We start from the raw sequence: 9,175 nt of genomic DNA on the forward strand, positions 1-9,175 counted from the left end.
ACTCCTTCAGTCTGGATAAGTGTCAGTCTTCACTGTCGTTTTGGTGTTCTATTCATAAACCAGAAAGCACAATACTATAGCTTCTTCTATGTTAGAGGAGCTCTGCAGTATATATAGAATTATAATTGGATAAAGTCAGTAGGAACGGTGAGATGTGAACATTGTTAGCGGGGAACACTGCACCTGTGTCTGCGATCTGCGGGGGGCTCCTGGAATAGCTCCAGCAATGTCATGGCTCTTCTGCTTTTTTTGTCATTATCTTTGTATTCATAAATTTGAATGGGGGGGGAAAAAGCGTTCTCGCCTCCAGCAACATGTTTATGATGGACACAGGTTCACAATGCTCGTTTAAGGGTTTTCGCTTCAGGTCCTTGAGGTCCGGATGTGAACATCACAAGACGACGTAATTTATTTGTTCCCGACTTTACACTATTATGTGTGTCCGGCTTATTCTGCGACACTTGTCCTTATCAAGAGGTTCTGGGAACTACTAAATTAAACCGGTTCTTATATCAGAAGATTTGAGAAGGAAATCGCTTCCAGTTCTCAGGACTGCTTAAAAAAGCCGTCTAATCTTTGGCTACAGGGACTTTCTCAGGTCACAGGGATTAAGGAAGAGTCGAAAAGAGACGAACGTCAAGGAGGACTAAGATTTAAAAAGCATAAAATAGAAACGTTTCCGAAGTTCTAGGCCTCAGACATGATAGATAAAAGGTGGGGGAGATGCAGAGGAGACGACGATCCGAGCGAAGCTTCTGTACATTGTAGCATCTTATTATGTTGTAGAGCATTGCAGTTTATTGCTGACTTTTAAGATAGCGGTGGAGCCCAACCAATCATTCCTTTTTGCCCCTGTAGCAAACGCTTCATTCACAAATGTTGCTGTATGGCACAGGTGCAACCCAAATTTAGAGAGACTGTATTCTCAGTGATGTCACCGCTGCTCTCCAGTGAATGGATAGGCTGCATTCTCAGTGATGTCACCGCTGCTCTCTAGTGAATGGATAGGCTGCATTCTCAGTGATGTCACCGCTGCTCTCTAGTGAATGGATAGGCTGCATACTCTGATGTCACTGCTGCTCTCTACTGAATGGATAGGCTGCATTCTCAGTGATGTCACAGCTGCTCTCTACTGAATGGATAGGTTGCATTCTCAGTGATGTCACAGCTGCTCTCTACTGAATGGATAGGTTACATTCTCAGTGATGTCACAGCTGCTCTCTACTGAATGGATAGGTTACATTCTCAGTGATGTCACAGCTGCTCTCTACTGAATGGATAGGTTACATTCTCAGTGATGTCACCGCTGTTCTCTACTGAATGGATAGGTTACATTCTCAGTGATGTCACCGCTGCTCTCTAATGAATGGATAGGCTGTATTCTCAGTGCTGTCACCGCTGCTCTCTAGTGAATGGTTAGGCTGTATTCTCAGTGATGTCACCGCTGCTCTCTAGTGAATGGATAGGCTGCATACTCTGATGTCACCGCTGCTCTCTAGTGAATGGTTAGGCTGTATTCTCAGTGATGTCACCGCTGCTCTCTAGTGAATGGATAGGCTGCATACTCACTGATGTCACTGCTGCTCTCTAGTGAATGGATAGGTTACATTCTCATGGATGTTACCGCTGCTCTCTAGTGAATGGATAGGCTGCATTCTCAGTGATGTCACCGCTGCTCTCTGGTGAATGGACAGGCTGCATTCTCAGTGATGTCACCGCTGCTCTCTGGTGAATGGACAGGCTGCATTCTCAGTGATGTCACCGCTGCTCTCTGGTGAATGGACAGGCTGCATTCTCAGTGATGTCACCACTTTTAGTAAATAACTAGGCTGTGTTATTGCTGATGTCACCAGTCTTTATTGGGTGTAGGGAGAATTTTTGTCTCCCTGCTGGGGTTTAAACATATCTCTGCAGAGTGGTTGTGAAGCGGTTCTGGACCGTTTATCTTATAATATCTCATTACTTTCATATTCTTTTTATATTTTTGTGTCTTTCTAATGGATTGCAGTAATTCACTTTCCCCCTGAGTGTTTGTGTGCCAAGAAAATCCATCCATTATTTTATTTTTTTTCCGTTTCTGAGCAGTGCTTGATAACTTGTACCTGAAATGTATATCCTCCCGCAGACAATGTTCTAGCTGCTCCTGTTACTCGGTTGGGTTTCATTTCCTTTAATCTTCTTGGAGAGAAGTTACCCGCATTGTGAGAAATGCATTTCTATCCCTCTTCGCTGTATCATTTTCATTCCCGTCCCTTTCTTTGGCGCACCTTACAGACTTTGTTCTGTTGCTTTCCTGCTCGCCGCTTCTTGCTGTTTCTGCTCCGATCTTTTATTCAGCCGTCTCTCCGGCGAGGCCGGGCAAATGTCATAACCCATTCATTACGCAGGTACATCAATAAAACATGGACATGCTGCAATGCCTTCCGTTATATAATGCAGGCAGGCCTTCTGACGTTCTCCGGAGACCCAAGAGATAGCTATCACTGGGAAACGATGATGATGATGAGGACGATGATGATGATGATGATGATGATGATGATGATGATGATGATGAAGATTTAGCTACATACCTCTTTCTCTAAAGTAAATTAAGCTGAGCATCTACTGTCTCCTCAGCAAATGACTGATGTGTTCACATTACCTCCAAGGACTGGTTTTAAAGACCCCGGAGCCCACAATCTGAGGCAAAACTCATGTATCAATCTGGCGGAGACATAAAATTGGCGTGAATACATCAGAAAAGATTGGACTGGAAACATGCACCATATGTATCAACATATTGTGTCATTTCTTCCCAAAAACTTACCTCTCTACTTGTCACAACGTTGCACATTCTGAATCTAAATATAATGTTGAATGTTGCTTCATTTTCTTGTGCCTAATCATCCTGTACTCCAGTCACATCCAGAGCTGCAATCACCATCCCATTGCTGCCACTTTGAAATCGGCAGGTTTATCTCCAGTGTCCTAGCAACTTAGCTCTGTGTGTCTGTTTTCTGAACCTCCACATTGCACTGCTAGTGGTAACAAAAAACAACCACTGAGTTTTTGAAGGCAGCTTTGGGTGTGATTAGAGTAGAAGTAGTAAAGTATTTACAAAGTTATTTCGGCTAATGTCTAGATGGAAACATAGTAAGGTCAAAAAATACTGAGGTCCATCTAGTTGAGACAGGCGGTAATTATTTCGGACCACATAATGAGTGACTGTGTAATGCAAAAGACGGGACACGGCTTCATTCTCAGTGAATGATCTGTTAAATTGAACTTGCAATCAAAGACAAGCGCACGATTGTTGGGGAGGGACACAGTTGTGTGCTTAGTTTTTTTTCTTACCGTATGTTGCTTAGGCCATAGACAAAACCGTTCCATGCTGAACCCTCTCCTTTCACCCCGACTTCAGTCCCCAGACTTGCCAATCAACCCCCACCTCACGACTTCAGGAACTATTTCTATTTATTGTCTGCAGCTCCACATAGCAAAATCTGTAGCGACTGCGCTTTTTCTTGGCAAAAATGATCCCATCTCTCAACAGAGCCTCGAGGACACAAAACAGAGGTCTCCGTCCTTTAGTCATATGTGCCCGCGTGTGCTCCTGGCATATAGGGTAAGTCAAAACACATCAGAGCATATGGTGCAGGGCACGGCAGACATTGTGTTTCATCTGATACTAACACAAAGTGCTATGTGCACACACAAAAGAATAAAACCATTGCAGCATGCCAGCCCATTACTCACCATTGTATGTAGAAGGGAAACACGGAGCTTGGCCAGTCCTCAGATCACCTGTGAGCTTGCAGCGCAGGTGGGTAACAGAGCTGCTGATACCAGGCCTGCCAGCAAAACGAACCCTCGGGCTGTATTCACACAGTGCAGTTTTACGTGCAGTTTTTCGCTGCAGTTTTCGGCCGCACGGCCAAACCGCAGTGTGTGAATTCACACTCATTCATTCAAATTGTAAAGACGTGCAAGATTATGCGGCACAATTTGATCTGTAGCACGCTGGTATCTCATATGCACTCACATCCGTATTGGGACCACATGGCTGGGCTAAAAATCCCCAGTAAATATAAGTCCTTGAGTCGTTCTCCGTCAAGCGGTTAATATTCTATTCAGCCGTTCGTTATTTCTGTTCATGGGAAAGCAGAGTTACAACCAATATAGAAGCCAATGTAAGGCCTTGTTCACACACAGATTTTGCATGCATATTTTTAAGATAAAGCCGGAAATGGAGCCTAAAGAGAAGAAATATATAACAGAAGGGCTTATAGGTCTGCTCTCCGGGATCCAATTCTTGTTGTGACTTAAAAAATGCATTCAAAATTTTCAGCAAATCACACACGCAGTTTTGATGCCGTTTTTGACTCCTTTTTTTTTTTTTAACCAAACACAGGCGTGGACACAAAGGAAAGGAGATGTATCAGTATTTTTTTTATATACTTTTCCTTCCTTTTTGATCCAGCTCTGACTTCTGCACTAAAAACTGCATCAAAACTGCCAGTGTGATTCTGGCGTAAAAAGTGCCATTCGCCATTCAGAGACATGGGAAAGCTGGATTACAAGTCTTCTGGCAGCTGTAATAGTGTCCACATTGGTTGTTACTTACCAAGAATGAAATGGTGAATGAAACAACCTGATATAAAGTGATTCTCTGACTTTTGTTTACCGAGGTTTTTTTTGTGTGTTCTTATGTATGTGAGTGTATACGTGTCTGTGTATTTATGCATGCGTGTTTTTATATGCGTGTCTGTGTATTTATGTATACGTGTCTGTGTATTTAAGTGTATGTTTATTTATGTATACATGTCTGTGTAGTTATTTATGTGTATTTATGTATACGTGTCTGTGTATTTATGTATACGTGTCTGTGTATTTATGTATACGTGTCTGTGTATTTATGTATATATGTATGTGTATTTATGTATATATGTATGTGTATTTATGTGTACGTGTCTGTATTTATATATACATGTGTCTGTGTATTTATGTATACGTGTCTGTGTATTTATGTATACGTGCCTGTGTATTTATGTATTTGTGACTGTATGTATACGTGTCTGTGTATTTATATATGTGTGTCTGTGTGTATAAATCTGTGTGTATTTGTGTGTGTGTGTCTGTATTTTTGTATGCGTATTGTGTATGTATACATGTGTGTGTGTGTGTGTATTTATGTATACGTGTGTGTATGTATATACGTCTGTGTATTTATGTATACGTATGTGTGTGTGTGTGTATACATGTCTTTTGTATGTGTGTGTGTGTATTGTGTGTGTATATATATGTGTGTATACATTTTTCTTTTATGTGTGTGTGTGTGTGTGTGTGTGTGTGTGTTTATATATACGTTTGTGTGTATGTATGTGCATTGTGTGTGTATTTATGTTTACGTGTGTATATGTATGTCTGTGTGTATTGTGTGTGTGTGTGTATATGTGTCTGTATTTTTGTATGTGTGTATATATGTCTGTGTATGTATGTGCATTGTGTGTTTATTTATTTTTACGTGTGTGTGTGTGTGTCCCTGTATTTTTGTATACGTGTGTTTGGGCGGGTTCACACATGGCGGAATTTCACTTAAATTCCGCTGCGGACACTCCGCAGCGTTAATCCGCAGCGGAGCCGTTTCTCCATTGACTTTCACTTTAATTTAGCAGTGTTCGTTTACACGATGCGTACAATTCCGCTGCGGAGCATAGGCTGCGGAGCGGAATTTGGTGTCCGCAGCATGCTCTGTCTGTTGCGGAGCAGTGGCGGACTCATGGCGGAATTTCTCCATTGACTTCAATGGAGATTCAAAGTTCCGCAATGAAGTCCGCAGCTGTCATGCACATGTTATGTGTGCTGCGGATGCGTCTTGCTTTTTTAACTTGACATTTCTTCATTCTGGCTGGACCTATGTATTTCTAGGTCTACAGCCAGACTGAGGAAGTCAATGGGGCTCCCGTAATGACGGGAGCGTTGCTAGGAGACGTCTGTAAATAGTCACTGTCCAGGGTGCTGAAAGAGTTACGCGATCGGCAGTAACTGTTTCTGCACCCGGGACAGTGACTACCGATCTCAATATACATGTATCTGTAAAAAAATATATAAGTTCATACTTACCGAGAACTCCCTGGGTCTGTCTCCAGTCCGGCCTCCCAGGATGACGATTCAGTGTAAGTGACGGCTGCAGCCAATCACAGGCCAAGCACAGGCTGCAGCGGTCACATGGACTGGCGCGTCATCCAGGGAGGTCGGGCTGGATGCCGAAAGAGGGACGCGTCACCAAGACAACGGCCGGTAAGTATGAAAGTCGTTTACTTTCACTAGGGAAAGTGCTGTCCCTTCTCTCTATCCTGCACTGATAGGGAGAAGGGAAGCACTTTTCCCGCAGTCCGCAGCAGCTAGTCCGCATCAATGTACTGCACATTTTGTGCAGATCCGCAGCAGAATCTGCAACGCAGATTCTGTGCGGCATGGATGCGGACAGTTGCGGAGGAATTCCGCCATGTGTGGTCATGCCCTTTGTCTGTGTATGTCTGTTTATTGTGTGTTTGTATGTGTCTGTACTTTTTTATACATGTGTGTGTATATACGCATGTGCATTGTGTGTGTATTTGTGTGCGTGTGTGTATTGTGTGTCTGTGTATACGTCTGTATATGTGTATGTATTTGTATTGTGTCTGTGTATACGTCTGTATATGTGTATACGTCTGTATATGTGTATGTACCTGTATTGTATGTGTCTGTGTATACATGTATGTACCTGTATTGTGTGTCTGTGTATACGTCTGTATATGTGTATGTACCTGTATTGTGTGTCTGTGTATACGTCTGTATATGTGTATGTACCTGTATTGTATGTGTCTGTATATGTTTATGTACCTGTATTGTGTCTATGTATACGTCTGTATATATGTATGTACCTGTATTGTATGTGTCTGTATATGTGTATGTACCTGTATTGTGTGTCTGTGTATACGTCTGTATATATGTATGTACCTGTATTGTATGTGTCTGTATATGTGTATGTACCTGTATTGTGTGTCTGTGTATACGTCTGTATATGTGTATGTACCTGTATTGTATGTGTCTGTATATGTTTATGTACCTGTATTGTGTCTATGTATACGTCTGTATATATGTATGTACCTGTATTGTATGTGTCTGTATATGTGTATGTACCTGTATTGTGTGTCTGTGTATACGTCTGTATATGTGTATGTACCTGTATTGTGTCTATGTATACGTCTGTATATGTGTATTTACGTGTATTGTATGTGTATGTTATAAATTATTCAGACAACACACTAATAATATCTATACACTAAATAGCAAATGACTTCTGTGAATGTGTGGTGACTGTGATCCCTCATTGGCTCTGAATACACAGACGCATCGCTGTGGGTCCTAGAAGCGCACATCTTATTGTAGAAAGTAGGATCCCATGTATCCTGCAGCCACTTTTGTGATGTAGCTGTCAGTCAGTGTCATGTCTCCGCACCCATCATCATATTTAGCTTCTGTAAAATCTCTCTCCCGCATTATCATTGATCTTTCACAAACACTGCACCAATTCAATGTGTTGCTGTGCGCGGTCCCACATATGAGTCTTATACACTGTAACGAGCCCTGCATCAATGTCTGTTGAGCCAAATCTTTTGTCTGTAAACAAGAACGTTTCCATTCATTAATGGCAAGCAGAGATCTTGAAATGCTGAGGAAATGAAAAACAAATTATATTAGAAAGTTATATAACTTTTCAACAACAGTGACATGAAATCCGCAACAGCCAATCATGGCACAGGGCTGCGGACACAATTATTTGTCAGAACCGTACCTCACCCCAAATTCCCTGCAACTCCAACGTTATAATAATTTGCTACCATATGAGATATATACCGTATACCTATAAAGTAATTACATGTTTGATAGATCTGCATGCCATGAGGACATCATGTCATAAACCCGACCAGACTGCATACACTGACGTACTGGCAACAATATGTATGGGTATGCAGCGCATGATGTCTGGAGGACCAGTGCTGCCTCCTGCATCCGCTGCTTGGTATACGCCACATTCACCACATGCTACCTGACAGTCAGTGATGAGCTTATACATGATGTGTGTATGATGGTTAAGATGTATGTATGATATCTCTGATGTGTGATGTATCCCTGATATAATTATGATGTATATATGATGAAGGAATGATGGATTTATGATATATGTATGATAAGTGTAATGTATCTCTGATATAAATATGATGTATGATGTGTATGTATATAGGATGTATGTATGCTGGATTTATGATGTATCTCTGATGTGTGATGCATCCCTGATATAATTATGATGTATATATGATGAAGGAATGATGGATTTATGATGTATGCATGATATGTGTGATGTATCTCTGATATAAATATGATGTGTATGTATATAGGTATGATGGATTTATGATATATCTCTGATATGTGCGATGTATCTCTGATATAAATATGATGTATGTGTGATGTGTATGAAATATGTGATGTATATATGATGAAGGTATGACGGATTTATGATGGATATATGATATGTGTGATGTATCTCTGATATAAACATGATGTGTATGCATATATTATGTATGTATGATAGATTTATGATGTATCTCTGATATGTTCGATGTATCTCTGATATAAATATGATGTTTCTGATTTATGTATGATGGATTTAAGGTGTATGTATGATGTGTCTGTTATGTGTGATGTATCTGATATTAATATGATGTATGTTAATGGATTTATGATGTATCTATGATATAAATGTGATGTATGTTAATGGATTTATGATGTATGATGTATTATATATGGTGAATGTATGATGTATATGTGTGATGTATCATATATGATGTATGTATGATGTATCAGATGTGTGATGTATTCTATATGGTGTATGTATGATGTATCTGATATGTGTGATGTATTATATATGATGTATGTATGATGTATCTGATGTGTGATGTATTATATATGGTGTATGTATGATGTATCTGATGTGTGATTTATTCTATATGGTGTATGTATGTATGATGTATCTGATGTGTAATGTATTCTATATGGTGTATGTATGATGTATCCGATGTGTGATGTATTGGATATGATGTATGTATGATGTATCTGATGTGTGATGTATTATATATGGTGTATGTATGAT

The 9,175-nt window shown here is 40.5% G+C and overlaps 1 protein-coding gene across 4 annotated transcripts in view; it reads left to right on the top strand.

The window, feature by feature from the left end:
• DIPK1B (divergent protein kinase domain 1B) overlaps positions 1 to 9,175 on the top strand; it is a 110,890-nt gene that overhangs the window by 48,538 nt on the left and 53,177 nt on the right. The gene's annotated exons all lie outside the window — the stretch shown is intronic.

This window comes from Rhinoderma darwinii, chromosome 8, assembly GCF_050947455.1.
Source record: "Rhinoderma darwinii isolate aRhiDar2 chromosome 8, aRhiDar2.hap1, whole genome shotgun sequence".
Lineage (NCBI taxonomy): Eukaryota > Metazoa > Chordata > Amphibia > Anura > Rhinodermatidae > Rhinoderma > Rhinoderma darwinii.